Here is a 16,791-nt window from a genome sequence, read left to right as displayed (position 1 = left end):
AAATAATATACGTTTGCTGAATAATTATTTTAAACCTTGATTTGATAAACTGTCCAAAACATATCTATTTGCTAAATAATTATTTTAAACCTTGATTCCATTAACTATCCAAACCATATCTATTCATAAACCAGAGGTAAGTAAACAAATAAATCCATAGCACCATAAAATTAACCCCATATATTCCTTGAAGAATTAGTTTATCACTTTCAAACGACATATTTATTCTGTAAGATATAATTTAAGATTACAATACTAACTTAATTGGTCAAATAATTGTTACTCTGTAAGAGTTCTAGTTTCTGGGTTAGATTGTGTGCAGTTTTTTTAATCATCAATATCCAAAGTAGCTGGTAGAATCTTAGAAATCTCTGAAATTAAACAAGAGTCATAGATCAAGCTGAAAAAAATTATTAGACTGAATGGTTTTATTTTCATGTACGAGAAGATTCAGGATCAGGGGGTACCGTAATGTCAATAGTTCCTTCAAGCATCCGCACTACTTTTTTCATTGTTGGTCTGAGAAGGTAATCTTCTTGAATACACCAAAGCTCAACCAACACCATTCTTTCCAGCTGTGCTGCCTCAATACCTTTGCATTCCTGATTCTCAATCAACTTAACAAGTCTACCACATTTGAAACACTCATAAACTCAATCAGCCAAAATCATTTCATTTCTGGAACATTGATCTCAAAAAAATTTCTGCAACAGATAATTTCCAAAAGCATCACTCCAAAGCTATACACGTCCACTTTGAGAGTAACTGCATTACTTTTCTGCAACTCAGGTGCCATGTAAACGAGTGTTCCATGGGCAACAGTAAATGTCCTCGTTTGTTCTGCGCCAATCAATTTAGATATTCCAAATTCAGCTATCTTAGCATGGTAATTCTCATCCAGCAGGACATTTTGTGGCTTTATATCACAATGGAGGATAGGATCTGTGCACTCATCATGCAAGTAGACGATTCCTCTTGCAGTTTCCAAGGCAAATTGAAAACGCAGATACCAATCAAGATCTCTCGCCCCTTTAAATAAAACTTTGTCCAAAGAACCATTAGGCATGTACTCGTACACAAGAAGTCTGTGGGAGCCCTCATGGCAGAAGCCATACAGTTTAACAAGATTTTTATGATGGCTTCCCCCAATTATACCCATTTCTGTCCAGAACTCCTTTTCACCACTTTGTTGGTCTTGAATGACCTCTTTATCAAGTCTTTTCACAACAATTGCTCTTCCATTAGACAAAACACCGTTGTAGACCTTCCCAAAAGCTCCCCTCCCTATTTCTTCCTTAAATCCTCTAGTTGCGGTGTCAATCTCTTGGAGACTAAAGGCTTTCAACCCCACTGAATCAAACTTGTCATGTACTTTCAGGGCTCTCATCTTGGGGTGGCATATATAAAACCAAACAAAAACCAAGAACACCGAAAAGAGAAGGAAGCAACTGTTACCTCTGGTTTTACCGCCAAGGATTTAAATTTGAATGCGTGGCTCGTGCAACAGTTAGTCTTGGATTAGTATTACGACCAGCGAGTTTCTGGCCATCAGATCTAAGCGGTACCGACGGTTGGCGCCATCGTGCTATAAAGGAAATGCACAATATTTATGATAGCGTGATGACACCCTGTTGACATGTTGTAGGGGTGTATCCGGCGTTCGGCAAGTCAGAAAAGTTCTTTGATGCCCTTGGCGCTATGTCGCTATCGCATATCGGCTGGAAAATCTCCATAGCGACATAGCGCCCGGTGGAAATATTCACAGCGGCGAGTTTCAACGACCGGCAGAATCAGGGGTCATGGCGACAAATCAGAAGGAACCACATGTGCCAGGTAAGAGTTTCTGTCGGCACAGCTAACATAGTCGGGGTTTACGATCACCACCGTCGGATCAGCTTGGATCAATGGTAAGTGCCATCGTGCTATGGAGGAGTTGCGCGAAGGTTATGACAGCGACATCGCGCCCTGGTGACACGTGTCAGGTGGGGCCGTGTCTCAAGGCAATGCCAGGTGTATCGACATGGAGGGCGGAAGCACGAAGTACGATGAGTCCTCACGATCGTCGGATTGGTTCGCATCGACGGATGGCGCCATCTCACTATGGCGGAGATGCACAGATTTTATCATGGTGACATAGCGACCATCTGCCACGTGGATCGACAAGACCAAGTCTCACCAAAGATTGCCAAGTGTCATCCAGAGTGCGGTGCAGTTGCAGACATGGCGCCGAGTGGGATGGGTCCGGTCACAGATCGCAGAGTACGGCAGGTCAGAAGTTTCACGGCGGTGGGCAAACAAGTTTCACGGCCCGGAGGTTTCAAAAAAATGGCGAGGTGCAATGGCGCCAACGGAAAACCAATGCATTTTCCGATGGCGACATAGCGCCCAAACAGAAAGTTCACCGTGGTGAGGAATGATCAGACAGATGGGTCCCGCCGGTACTCTGCAGCACAATTTGTCAGCCCGGCATCAAGATAGCGAAGCAGATGGGACACGTGTAAATCTCAGGGCACGTGTCAGTGGGCGCTATGGTGCTATGGGAATTTGGTCTCAATTTTTGCATAGCGACATGGTGCTTAGCCGACATGTGGTCGCTCTGCGGATCAGGTCTTGGGTTGCCAGCAGATGTTTCGCCGAACCAAATACAGAAGTGCCATGTGTGTATGAGTCAGTGCACAGCGTACAGCAGGCCCAGTAGTCTCAGAAGGAATGGCGAGTCTTCATGATCGTCGAATCTGCAAGGATCTATGACTGGCGTTGTCTCGCTATCGAGAACTGCCTGGGAGTTAACATTGGCGACATAGCGCCCATGTGCCACGTCTCCTAATGGGGCCACATTTCATGTCGTCGGTGTAGTTAGATTTAAGTAACCATCAGACCAACGAGGAGACGCCACATATCAGTGGGCCCGGTGAATCAATAGAGAAGGAGGGTCGCGGGAGGTCAAGTTTTGTGACCATCAGATATACGGAGAACAGCGGCGGGCGCTATCTCGCCATGGAGAAACCGCGCGAATTTTATGATAGAAAGTTAGTGCCCGTGCACCGCATGTCCTCGTGGGCTTGAATTTGGAAGTGTAGTAAGTAGGAAGGTTGGCGGTTGGCGGTCATTGCGATCGTCGTAGTCGACGTGGCAGTTAACGTGAGGTTACAGCAAGATGATGAAAGGTGGCACAGTCAAGTTGAAACCCTTAGGCGCTATGGCACTATCGTGATCTTTGAAGACTTTTTCGATAGTGAAATAGCACCGAGTCGCACGAAAAGGGTGGTAAGTGCCCAGTCAAACGTAAAGGGACTGCTAGGGTGGCGAGATCGAAGGTGTGATTGGCCTGCATGGTCCAGTTGGCTTGTCGAACCTGTTGACTGATCGATTCGATGGATGCACGAATCATGAATGATGAGAAATCCAAGTTTTGCCACAATCCGATGGTGGGATTAATTGCCACCAACTCGGAATGAATGCCAAGCGCAGGAAGACACTCCATCCATCCGATCGATCCATCTACCATGTCAGGGAATGTTGCGGCACCGTTCCTGTCTTCTCCAGGCTCTTTCTCAAAGGGCTATCAAATTTCTTGGTATGCAGGCCATGCTCAATCAGATCTTTGATTGGATTCTCGGGACGGAAAGTTAATGCCATTAGGTGAGAAGTGAATGTAATGCAGAAATCTTCAGTTATGCCTAATCTATAAAGGCAATTTGGTGATCTGTTCTTAGGGTCGACTCTTCCTGATTTTCTCTGCTACTGCTTGCAAACTTGCAGTGTAAAAATCCCTTTGTCTCTGAGCTAGATAAGCATCCTGTATCATCTCTTTCAGCCATCAACGTGTATGTGTATTGTTTTGCCTCTCATTGATGTATTGTTGAGATCAGTGGTCTGCATACTGTATCTATCTTTGGCCTATTGAATAATATACAAGTGAAATCTTCTGTTCCTAGTGTTATTCAGTTGGTCTCCTGATCTGTATGTGGTTGTTGATCGATATAAGTCTGAATGAATGTATGACTTTGGATGTTACCCTAGTTCTGTAGTGCATATATGGGTAGAAATGAGTCTGAACACTCTGTTTTGGTGCATCACCACCTTAGATTAGACTAGGTAGATTTGCTTTAGTGCTCTCTTTCTCCCTTTTCCTTCTGAGAATAGATAGGTGCGCCTTGACAGTAAGAGGAAGCTGGCCTTCTCCGGAGACTCAACCTCGCAGTTCAAGTCCCACAGCTTGGAGGTTGTTTCCATGTTTCACTAGGTTGTCGTCGTGCATAGGCCTTGGACAAGGGTGCAAACCTAAGTGACAATAGTTTTTGGCATGCTCGGTGGGACTCATATCAGAAGATTTCAGGTCTAGTAGTGTCAAGAAGAAAGAATTCCAGAGATAAATGCTAAAGAAGTAGTGATGGCTTCAATTTTCAAGCCTTCAATAGGCTGATTCTTCAAGTACTTGGTGACTCTGAACATCAAAAAAGTCTAGTTCTAGACCAAGTTTGCAGTGATTCATGCCTAGGACTGAAACAAGGGCGTCTTCTAGAGGTAAATTTCAATATCAAGAGCTTTCTCTTTCAAATCCTAGGAGAAGAAGGACTAGAACTTCATTATCACCAGTTAGGGGTAGAATAACAGTTGATATACCTGTAAGATCTGTCTCTACTCCCCCTACTATTCGAACTCAGCCTAGATTCCCATCAACACTCATCAATAGAACACTTGTTTATATGGCACAGCTAAGAGTTCATGCTCTTGCCACCTTTAATGGTGGAAGTCCTCTGCTATTAGCCCAAAGACATGATATACCAGTATGTGCACTAAAAAGTATACCTGATTTTACTGGTGAAACTTCTATTTCCCCTTTAGAGCATATCCAAGAGGTAGCGAATGTTTGCAATATTCATGGTATTACAGAAGGTGATGTTGCTGTCAGACTTCTAGCCTCATCCTTAAAAGGAAAAGCATTACAGTGGTATAGAGGCTTAGCTCATGGTTCCATAACTGATTGGGATGGACTAGGAGCAGGATTATGCAAACATTTTGAGGATAAGAGTGACCATTTGTCACTACTAGAGCAGCTGACTACAATAAAAAGAGCCCCCCATGAATGTATGACAGATTTTAATTACAGATTCCAAAAGACATGGGATAGAATACCTACTATAGTGAAACCTACCCCTGGTAATGCCTTCTTGCATTACCTTAGAGCTTTCAATAGTGACATTGCCACTACAATCCAGACTATGGGAGGAGATACATTATCGAATGCTTATGAGACAACTATAAAAGATGAGAACATCCTAATACAAGGAGGAAAGTTGGCTCCAAGGCCTCCTATGTCTTTCTTTCCTGATGTTCCCAACCACCAACCAGCAATAACCCCCCTTCCTACAATTTCTACATCACAAGCCCTTACTCCAGTTCCCCAAGCGTCCACATCCTCAAACGGAATAGATGAACTCAAGGAAATGCTCCAAGGTCTAGTGCTGAATATAGATAAAAGAGAGAGGACTCTGGATAAAAAATTGCAAGAGCAGGGGAAGGAGTTGAAGGACCAAGGGAAGAGATTAGAGGATAATTTTTCTCTAATACAAAAAATGAGTAACAACGTGGTGGCCTTAGAAAGGCAGCAAACCCAAAGTGGCAAGCCTCCCCAATTACAACATCAGGCTCCAAGTGGTGGTAGGCCTCCTAATCATTGGAATAGCTCTTTTGATCAGAATAGGCAAAATAGTCATGCTGCTGCTTCAAGCTCAAATCAGAACAGAGCTTTAGTTCCTCAAAATAACTTAGCCCAAGATCAAGACTTCTGTCCTTCATGTAACTATTCTTATACCTATTGCCTATGTCAGAAGGTAGAATCTTATTTGGCCCTAACTATCTAGGAGCCCGCAATAAAGAAATCATACAAGGAAGATCATCCCAAGGAGGTCTCATATATTCAGAGGCAGGGTGATTGCTCTTTTATGAATCACCAGATGGAGGAGCATTGTAATGTAAACCAGGACTCCGTTGCTCATAACACAAGAAGCAAGAAGAGAGCTATGGAACATACTGCCCCCCTTTCTCCTAAGCAGGCCTCAACTTTGAGTGTTACACCTCATACACAAACAACAAGTGAGTAGACAAACACTTCACAATAGCAAAGGCAAGGTCCAAGAAAGGAGGACATAAGTGATCCCTATGTTGCTCCATCTCAACCTCTCATGAGTACAAATCCCAAAGTTTCCGCCAAAATTCCTAATGCACCCTTGAGTGTGGTAGAGAAAATGAAGAAAACCAATGTAAGAATTTCCATGTGGGATGTCGTTGCCACCATACCAATGCAGAAAAGGATGCTGCAGCAAGAATTGGAAAAGATTGAACCCAAAGATCAGTCATCTACCATGGAGAGTGACACTAGTTTAGTACAACCAGTGGGTGATGTGGAGACAAATAAAAAGGTTAGACCTCCTCAATTCTATGTTTCTCTGATTATAGGGGGAAAGTTAGTCCATAATTGCATGATACATTCGGGGGCTAGTAGCTTAGTAATGCCTAGGTGTGTTGCTGATGCTTTAGGAATGAAATATGAGCCCATTATTAGGGATGTGTTATAACTAGATGGGATTCCTATCAAAACCGTAGGCATCCTTAGAAATGTGAAAATGGCCCTACATGCATGCCTTGGTTGTACTGTGATTCAAGACATATCTGTTGCTGAAGTCAAGCCCTATTTTTCCATCTGTCTTTCAAGAGACTTCACTGCCCAAATAGGTGGATTCATATCTGTTGATTGGTCTTATATGTCATTTAAGACCAGATATGGGGCCAATGCTTCAATTAGAGCAGAACCTCAAGCCCTTCATCACACTGAACCCTACACCCCCAACTTCATTAATATGAATTGCCCTATTCTAGAGATGGATGAAAATGACATAGTAAATGAGCTTGCCACCTCCATAGCAGAGATTCTTGATTTCTTCTTAGATGAGTGGGCAAATACATGTCAGTTTGAGCCTATGTCAAAAACTCTTGAGACAGGGCTTAGTACATATTGCATAATAGAGAAGGAGGCTCAAGTTCCTGATCTTGTTGGAGCTAATGATGACATAAGTGGAATATGGAGTATGTACTTTGATGGCTCAAGGAATAGAAATGGATTAGGGGCCGGTGTTATGTTGATCTCTCCTGCACAAATTAGATACTACTTCTCTTTTAGGCTCCAATTCAGTTGTACCAATAATGTGGCCGAGTATGAATCTTTGATCCAAGGTCTCCTACTTGCCCAAAAGAGGGGAATTCAAGCCTTGAAACTATATGGAGATAGTGAGTTGGTAGTGAACCAAGTGAGAAATCAGAATATCACTAAAAATGGCTTGCTCAAGTCTTACAAACACAGAGTCTGGGATTTTCTTGAGGGTTTCCAAGCATTTAATATCCAAAGCATTCCTAGGAAAGAAAACAAATATGCTGATAGACTTGCAGCAGTGGGTGCATCTTATGATGTGCCAAGGAATCTTGAGGAAGAGAAGAAGCAACAAATAAAGGTGGTAGTAAGGCCTACTGTTCCTGATAATAATACTCATTGGCAAGTGTTTGAGTCTGATGAGCAGATTGTGAGTTTCTTGCAGAATGAAGCAGAATTTTCAGAAAGAAATCAGTCAAGACTACAAGATCAGTATGGTGATCAGATCATTCACCTCAGTTCCAACAAACTGCCCAAGGGTCTCATTTCCTTGGAGAGTTTCTTTAATCTTGATGATCAGTCAAGAGGCAAAGGAATAAATCTAGCTGCAGAAAAGGATGATCATGCCCCAGTTACAATTGCTGATGGAAAATCTCTTAACATGGGGAAGGTATGTTCGGAGGCTGAGCAAGAAAATTTCATTCATCTCAAGAATTTAATGATGTGTTTTCTTGGACATATGATGACTTCAAGGGGTTTGACCCTAGTTTGTTTTAGCATACCATAGATTTAGTTGATAGGGTCAAACCAGTAAGGCAAAAATAGAGGCCAGTGAATCCCAAGATTGAACCCTTAATGAGGAAGGAACTATCCAAGTTGATTAAGGCTAACATAATTTTTCCTATCAAACACTCATCATGGGTAGCTAACCTGGTCCCTGTAAGGAAGAAGAATGGAGAAATCAGATTGTGTGTGGACTTTAGGGATCTCAATCAAGCTTCCCTTAAAGATCACCATCCTCTCCCTTCTATGGAGCAAATTCTATCTAAGGTCAGTGTGTCAAGGAGGTTCTCTTTTCTTGATGGATTTTCTGGTTATAACCAAGTGTTGGTTAAAGAATCTAACAGATATAAGACAACATTTACTACTAAATGGGGCACCTATGCTTATTGCAAGATGCCATTTGGACTAACAAATGCAAGTGCCACATTCCAAAAGGCAATGGAGGTGGCTTTCAAAAGATTAATTGACAAGCTTATCTTAGTATACCTTGATGATATAACTATATATTCCAAGAATGTAGAAGATCATCTTGAGCATTTGAAACAGGTATTTCTAAGATGTAGAGAGTTTGGGGTTTCCCTCAACCCAGCCAAGTGTGTCTTTGCTACAAGCCAAGGAAAATTACTGGGACACATTGTATCTAAGGATGGATTGACCATTGATCCAGAAAGAACAAAAGCAATACTTGCCCTTACTCTCCCTAAACACAAGGGGCTGCAAAGTTTCCTTGGTAGGATAAATTTTGTAAGGAGGTTTATTCCTAATCTTGCCATCATGGTGAAACCCCTTACAGCCATGCTTAGGAAAGATATGGTCTTCACACGGACCAAGGAGGGGAAGGAGAGTTTTGAAGAAATCAAGGCAGCCATAGCCTTAGCCCCCACTCTCATAAACCCAAATTTTGAGAAAGATTTCATCCTCTACACTTTAGGTGGTGAGTCAAGTATTTCTGCTGTCTTGACTCAGACAAATGACAAAAATGAGGAGCAGCCCATAGCCTTCTTTAGTGAAGGACTCAAGGAATATGAAGATAAGTATAGCTTTGTTGAGAAGCAAGCCTTGCAGTCATTAGAGCCTTGAAGAAATTTAGACACCTCTTATTCCACAATAGGATCCATTTGTTGTTGCCCCATGCAAGTGTAAAAGACTTCCTATTAAGCAAGGACATCAGTGAAAAGAGAGCTGGATGGATCACTAGGGTAATGGAATATGATGTTGATATTCAGATTACCAAATTGGTAGGAGGGAGAGGATTATGCAAAGAAATTTTATCAGGTCAGGATTCAGATAAAGAAGTTGCTATGGTAATAACAAAGCAGTAGGAGGTAAGAAATGGTAATGGTCCTAAGAGTTGGATGGATGACATGAAGAACTTTTTATCAGGGAATGGATACCCTCAGGGATTGGACAGAGCTAAAAGAAGACAATATAGGCTGCAGTCAATTCCCTATGTTGTGATTGATGATATCCTATTCAATAGGGATTTTAATGTGACCCTGTTGAGATGTATTGAAGAGGATCAGGTTGAGAGGATGATTAAAGAACTTCATGATGGCTCTGATGGTGGCCACTTCTCTGCAAGAACAACCGCCATGAAGATCATGAGGGCTGGATATTACTGGCCATCAATGTTCCATGATTGTTATAGGTATGTGAGAAATGTGAGAAATGTGCTTTTTTTTTCAGGCAAACAGAGGCTTACAGCTCTTCCTCTTCATCCTGTTCAAGTGGATCAGCCCTTCGCCCAGTGGGGGTTGGATTTTATAGGCCCCATTAATCCTCCATCTAGTGTAGGTCATAAATGGATCTTGGCTGATACCGATTATTTCACTAGGTGGACAGAGGCAGTTTCCTTGAAGGATGCTACAGAGCCATCAGTTGTTGAATTCCTTGATGGAATTGTATCTAGGTTTGGTGCTCCTTCTACTATCATCTCAGACAATGCCAAATCTTTTGTTGGAACCCAGATTTGTGCATGGGCAATGAGTCACAATATCTATCTGAGCACATCATCAAATTACTACCCCAGGGTAATGGTTTGGCTGAATCTTCCAACAAGAATCTGATCAGAATCATAAGGAGAACGATAGAAGACAATCAGAGAGTCTGGCATAAAAAATTAAGGACTACTCTGTGGGCTGATAGGATAACACCCAAGAGATCTATTGGGAATTCACCTTTTGTGCTGGTATATGGTAGGGAGGCCACACTTCCAATCTCATTGGAATTCCCATCCTTGGAGTTGGCTCATCAGCTCAAATTGGTTGAAAATAGTTCCAAGTCAGTGAGAATGGCAAAATTCATTGAACTGGAAGAAAAGAGAAACAAATCTATGCAAACTCTAGAGATACACCAGCAGCAGATGAAGAAGAGTTTTGATAAGAAGGAAAGGGCCAGAATCTTCAGAGAAGGAGATTTAGTTCTCAAGTGGGACTCAGACAGAGCAAAATTAGGAAGGCACTCCAAATTTGATCCACTATGGAGTGGCCCTTATCTAATCTCCAGTTGCAAACAGGCCAATGCATTCCAGCTAAGCAGGCCAAATGGTGATATTCTGCCCATTCCAGTCAACGAGATCCATCTGAAGCCCTGTTTCTGAAAAGGTTGTGAATCCATGTACATAGTTAGTCTAGTTGCTTCCTGTTTGTTCCTATTTTGCAATAAGTGCGCGTGCACATGGCTCACTTCTTGAGTCACTAGTTCCCAAAGTTTTGACAAGTCTCAGGTTGCTGAGGAGGTCCTTTTTTTGTTTCCAAGTTATAGAGATAGAGCCAGAGTTTTGAGGGTTTTCAATGTTTTGATTTCCTCATTAAAGGTTAGGGTTTCTTGCAGCTCTCGGTTCCATACCTTCCAGGTCCTCTTTTCTGACTCCATGGCCCAATGGATCATTCTCAGGCACTAGTCATGCATTGAGCAGGCTCATGCCCCCTGCGAGTCGCCAGAAGTGTTACCTCTGGTTTTACCACCAAGGATTTAAATTTGAATGCGTGGCTCATGCAATGGTTAGTCTCGGATTAGTATTACGACCCACGAGTTTCTGGCCATCAGATCTAAGCGGTACCAATGGTTGGCACCATCGCGCTATAAAGGAAATGTACGATATTTATGATAGCGCGATGATGCCCTGTCAACATGTTGCAGGGGTGGGTCCGGCGTTCGATTGGTCAGAAAAGTTCTTTGATGCCCTTGTCGCTATGTCGCTATTGCATATCGGCCAAAAAATCTCCATAGTGACATAGCACCCAGCGGAAATATTCACGACAGCGAGCTTCAACAACCAGTAGAATCAGGTGTTGCGGCGACAAATCAGAAGGAACCACATGTGCCAGGTCGGAGTTTTTGTCAGCACGGCTAACACAGTCGGGGTTTACGATCACCACTGTCGGATCAGCTTGGATCAACAGTAAGTGCCATCATGCTATGGAGGAGTTGCGCGAAGGTTATGACAATGACTTCATGCCCATGTGACACGTGTCAGGTGGGGCCGTGTCTCAAGGCGATGCCAAGTGTATCGACATGGAGGGCGAAAGCATGAGGTATGATGAGTCCTCACGATCATCGAATTGGGTCGCATCGACAGATGGCGCCATCTTGCTATGGCAGAGATGCACGGATTTTATCATGGCGACATAGTGACCATTGGCCATGTGGATCGACAGGACCAAGTCTCACCATGGAATGCCAAGTGTCATCCAAAGTGCGGTGCAGTTGCAGACATAGTGCCGAGTGGGATGGGTCCGGTCGCAGATCGCAGAGTACGGCAGGTCAGAAGTTTCACGACGGCGGGCAAACAAGTTTCACGGCCTGGAGGTTTTAAAAAAAATGGCAAGGTGCCATGGCGCCAACAGAAAACCAATGCATTTTTCGATGGTGACATAGCGCCCAAATGGAAAGTTCACAGTGGCGAGGAATGATTAGGTAGATGGGTCCCGTCGGTACTCTACAGTGCAATTTGTCAACCCGGCGTCAGGATAGCAAAGCAGATGGGACACGTGTAAATCTCAGGGCACGTGTCAGTGGGCGCTATGGCGCTATGGGAGTTTGGTCTCAATTTTCGCATAGCGACATGGCACCTAGCTAACATGTGGTTGCTTTGCGGATCAGGTCTTGGGTTGCTAGCTGATGTTTTGTCGAACCAAATAGGGAAGTGCCATGTGTGTATGAGTCAGTGCACAGCGTACAGCGGGCCCAGTAGTCTTAGAAGGAATGGTGAGTCTTCATGATCGTCGGATCCGCAAGGATCTACGACTGGCGCTGTCTCGCTATCGAGAACTGCCCAGGAGTTAACATCGGTGACATAGCGCCCATGTGCCATGTGTCCTGGCGAGGCCACATTTCATGCTGCCGGAGTAGTTAGATTTAAGTAACCATTAGACCAACGAGGAGACACCATGTATCAGTGGGCTCGACGAATCAATAGAGAAGGAGGGTCGGGAGAGGTCAAGTTTTGTGACCGTCAGATCTACGGAGATCAGCGGCGGGCGTTATCGCGCCATGGAGAAGCTGCGCAAATTTTATGATAGCGAGTTAGCACCCGTCTGCCGCATGTACTCGTGGGCCTGGATTTGGAAGCACAGTAAGTAGGACGGTTGGCAGTTGGCAGTCATTGCAATCATTGTAGTCAACATGGCAGTTAACGTGAGGTTACGGCAAGATGATGAAAGGTGGCGCAGTCAAGTTGAAACCCTTAGGTGCTATGGTGCTATCGTGATCTTCAAAGACTTTTCTGATAGCGACATAGTGCCTAGTCGCACGAAAAGGGTGGTAAGCACCGAGTCAAACGTAAAGGGACTACTAGGGTGGTGAGATCGAAGGTGTGATTGGCCTGCATGGCCCAGTTGGCTCGTCGAGCCTGTTGACTGATCGAATCGATGGATGCACGAATCATGAATGATGAGAAATCTGGGTTTTGCCACAATCCGATGGTGGGATTAATTGCCACCAACTCGAAATGAATGCCAAGCACAGGAAGACACTCCATCCATCCGGTCGATCCATCTACCATGTCAGGGAATGTTGTGGCACTGTTCCTATCTTCTCCAGGCTCTTTCTTAGAGGGATATTAGATTTCTTGGTATGCAGGCCATGCTCAATCAGATCTTTGATTGGATTCTCAGGATGAAAAGTTAATGCCAGTAGGTGAGAAGTGAATGTCATGCAGAAATCTTCAGTTATGCGTAATCTATAAAGGCAATTTGGTGATTTATTCTTAGGGTCGACTCTTCCTGATTTTCTCTGCTAGTGCTTGTAGACTTGCAGTGTAAAAATCCCTTTGTCTCTGAGCTAGATAAGCATCTTGTATCATCTCTTTCATCCATCAACGTGTATGTGTATCATTTTGCCTCTCATTGATGTATTGTTGAGATCAATGGTCTGCATACTGTATCTATCTTTGGCCTATTGAATAATATACAAGTGAAATCTTCTATTCCTAGTGTTATTCAGTTGGTCTCCTGATCTGTATGTGGTTGTTGATCGATATAAGTCTGAATGAATGTATGACTTTGGATGTTACCCTAGTTGTGTAGTTCATATATGGGCAGAAATGAGTTTGAACACTCTGTTTTGGTGCATCACTACCTTAGATTAGACTAGGTAGATTTGCTTTAGTGCTCTCTTTCTCCCTTTTCCATCTGACAATAGATAGGTGCACCTTGACAGTAAGAGGAAGCCAGCCTTCTCTAAAGACTCAACCTCGCAGTTCAAGTCCCACAGCTTGGAGGTTGTTTCCATGTTTCACTAGGTTGTCCTCACGCATAGGCCTTGGACAAGGGTGCAAACCTAAGTGACAACAGCAACCCCTAAGGCTTATTCCAATGACCTCAAAAACCTTCCCCTTCTCTACCTTAATTTTTTGGTTTGGTGCCATGGTCAGAACATTGTTGCAGACTCAAGTATAAACTTTTACAAAAGTTATCTGTGTAAAGCTTACACGGTCGTACCCTATAGGAAGCCTATGCTTCCAACAATTCATTGTTCCATCTACGATGGCATAGATGACTACTGTACAAAAGCAATCAGCCAAGCATGCCTGTTGGCAAGCAGTTGCATTCATGGATGTGAAGTGCTCATATTTGCACCCATTCCAATCTGTCCAGTCGATCAGCTGCATTTTTGTGCCACTCCCATTGCAGTTGTGTAGTTGGGAACACAGTATTTGGGATTAATTCCTATTGCATCCATTTATATGGTTATCATTATCTACAAAATTGTGAGAAATATAAATCACAACTTTAAAATTTTCACTCGACACTCACTATTGCTGAGTGCCAGTTTGCTTGGCACCTTAAGGAGCCGAGTGGCAGTTTGCTCAGCATGTGAAGGTGCTAAGTGACAGGCAGCAGGTGCCGAGTAACTCAGCACAAGAGGAAGCCGAGTAAGCTCGGCACACAAAGAAGCCAAGTAAGCTCAGCACACAAAGGGAAAGCCAAGTAAGCTCGGCACTCAAAGGGAAATGCTAGGCTGCAGTGGATGCCGAGTGAGCTTGGTTCAAACTGGAAGATAAATATAACTTAGAAGAATTTCAATGTGAATACTTTCACCATTAAAACTAGAGAGCCAAAGCTTGAAGCTTCCAAAAAAACTTCTCAAATGCAATGAATAGAAAAGAATGAAAATGGATTCAAGTATGCCTGCTTGCTTTCTATTCAACTTTGATTAAACCATTACAAAATCTCAGAGCATACGGCTTCAACTAGAAAACCCTAAACTAGTAAAAACTTCAAACTTCAATAAGCTTTAAACTTGTAGCTCTAATGGTTGTAGACAATGGTGCCTAGAGAAATCACTACTTCAACAAGACAAATCCAACAACAACGAACTTACAAAGTGAACAGGGGAAACACATGCAACTGGAGACATTAGATCTACTAATCACTTTCTTCTTCTTCCTTCTCTCTGCTCTACTCTGATGAACTCTGAATTCTCTCTTCTTTGTTCTACTGAACTTCAACTTCTCTATCTTCTCTGAATGAGTGAATGAATGAAGAAAACATTCCTTTTGTCATATTTTTTCACCCTCTTTTCTTGATTTAAAAATTCACCCAATGCATTTATATTTTATGTCTGTTCTAGAGTCCGTCAAGGGTGGTAGGTGGGCGTTTGGCTCCAGGGGAAAATGACCATTGCACTTAATATTCCAACACTCCCCCTTTGTCCCAAGCCAAACAAACAAGGATCACTACTAATCCATATCAACTACACCAGGACACTCTCTTATGTGTACAAAACTTCCAATGCATAATGGCTTGGTAAAAATGTTTGCTAGCTGCTGCTCAGACTTGCAAAACTCCATCTTGATATCCTCATTCTCCACCAACTCTCTGATGAAGTGATATATGATCTCTATGTGTTTTCTTCTCCCATGGAAGACTGGATTCTTGGACAATGCAATTGATGAAATGTTGTCACAATAAATTTTGGTTCCATCCTCTTGCCTTTCATTCAAATCTATCAAGATCCTCCTTAGCCAAATTGCTTGACATGCTATTGCATTTGCTACTATGTATTCAGCCTCTACTGTAGATTGAGCAACAATAGGTTGCTTCTTAGATGCCCATGAAATTGCACCCGATCCCATATGAAATACATATCTGAAAGTGTTATTCCTATCATCTATACTTCTAGCCCAATCACTATTAGTATAACCTATCAACTTAAATTCATTTGTTGTAGTATACAAAATCCCAAATCCTTTGGTACCTTTCACATACCTTAGGATCCTTTTTCCCACTTGCCAATGGGAATCCTTTGGTGTTTCCATAAAGCTGAAAATCAAACTTATTGCATGCATTAGGTCTGGTTGAGTTGTAGTCAAATACATTAAACTTCCAACCATACTCTTGTATAGTGTTGGATTCACACTCTTGCTAGAGTCTTCCGTGCTCAACTTCAGACCTACTGCTATTGGTGTTGGGGCTGCCTTACTATTTTGCATTTTTAATCTCTCCAAGATCTACCTTGCATATTTTTCTTGAGAGATGAAGATGCCATCATGCATTTTTTTTACTTCTATGCCTAGAAAGTACTTCAAGAGACCTAGGCTGTCATTTCAAATCCACTTTTCATGGCCTCTTTGAACTCACCAATAAGAGCCTTTTCATACCAGTAAAAATCAAATCATCTACATAAAAGACAACAATCAACACATTTCCATTTGTTGCCTTGATGTAGAGAGTAGGCTCATCATTTCTTTTGCTAAAGCCATTGCTCATCAAATATGAGTCAATCCTAATGTACCATGCCCTTGGAGCTTGCTTGGGCCCATAAAGAGCTCTTTTCAATCTATATACTTTGTGTTCTTCACCTAAAAATTCATAACTAGGTGGCTACTCCACATATACTTTTCCTTTCAATATACCATTTAGGAAGGTGGACTTCACATCCATTTGAAGTACCTTTTATTTGTGCTGAGCTGCAATTGCTACAACAGCATGCACGATTTCCATTCGTGCAACTGAGGCATATGTCTCATCATAATCTCTTCCATACTATTGTTTGTAGCCCTTAACTACAAGCATTACCTTATGCCTATCAATCTTGCCTTCAGTATTACATTTGGTCTTGTAGACCCATTTGACTCCAATCACTTGATTTTTGGGAGGCAATTCAGTTAGCTCCCATGACTCATTTCTTTCTATAGCATCTATTTCCTCATCCATGACCTTACACCATTTCTTCTCCTTAATAGCTTCTTCAAAATATATTGGATCACTATGAGAAAATAATGCAAAATTAACACTCTCATCATAATCTTCATACCTTTCATCTTGGTATATCTCCCTAAGACTCTTGGTTTTTCTTGGTAACAGGGAGGAGAGTGTGGGATCAGAATCTTCACTACTGCTACTTTGCCGACT

The 16,791-nt window shown here is 42.6% G+C and overlaps 1 pseudogene; it reads right to left on the bottom strand.

Moving 5' to 3' along the window:
- Positions 1-346: 346 nt before the first annotated feature.
- Positions 347-16,791, bottom strand: part of LOC149547244 (G-type lectin S-receptor-like serine/threonine-protein kinase LECRK3) — a 33,654-nt pseudogene continuing 17,209 nt past the window's right edge.

This window comes from Cupressus sempervirens, chromosome 7 (assembly GCF_028749045.1).
Source record: "Cupressus sempervirens isolate cs-2001-9-10 chromosome 7, ASM2874904v1, whole genome shotgun sequence".
In the NCBI taxonomy this organism is placed as follows: domain Eukaryota; kingdom Viridiplantae; phylum Streptophyta; class Pinopsida; order Cupressales; family Cupressaceae; genus Cupressus; species Cupressus sempervirens.
Note: the sequence above shows the minus strand (reverse complement) of the source record. Positions and strands in the feature narration are given on the sequence as shown.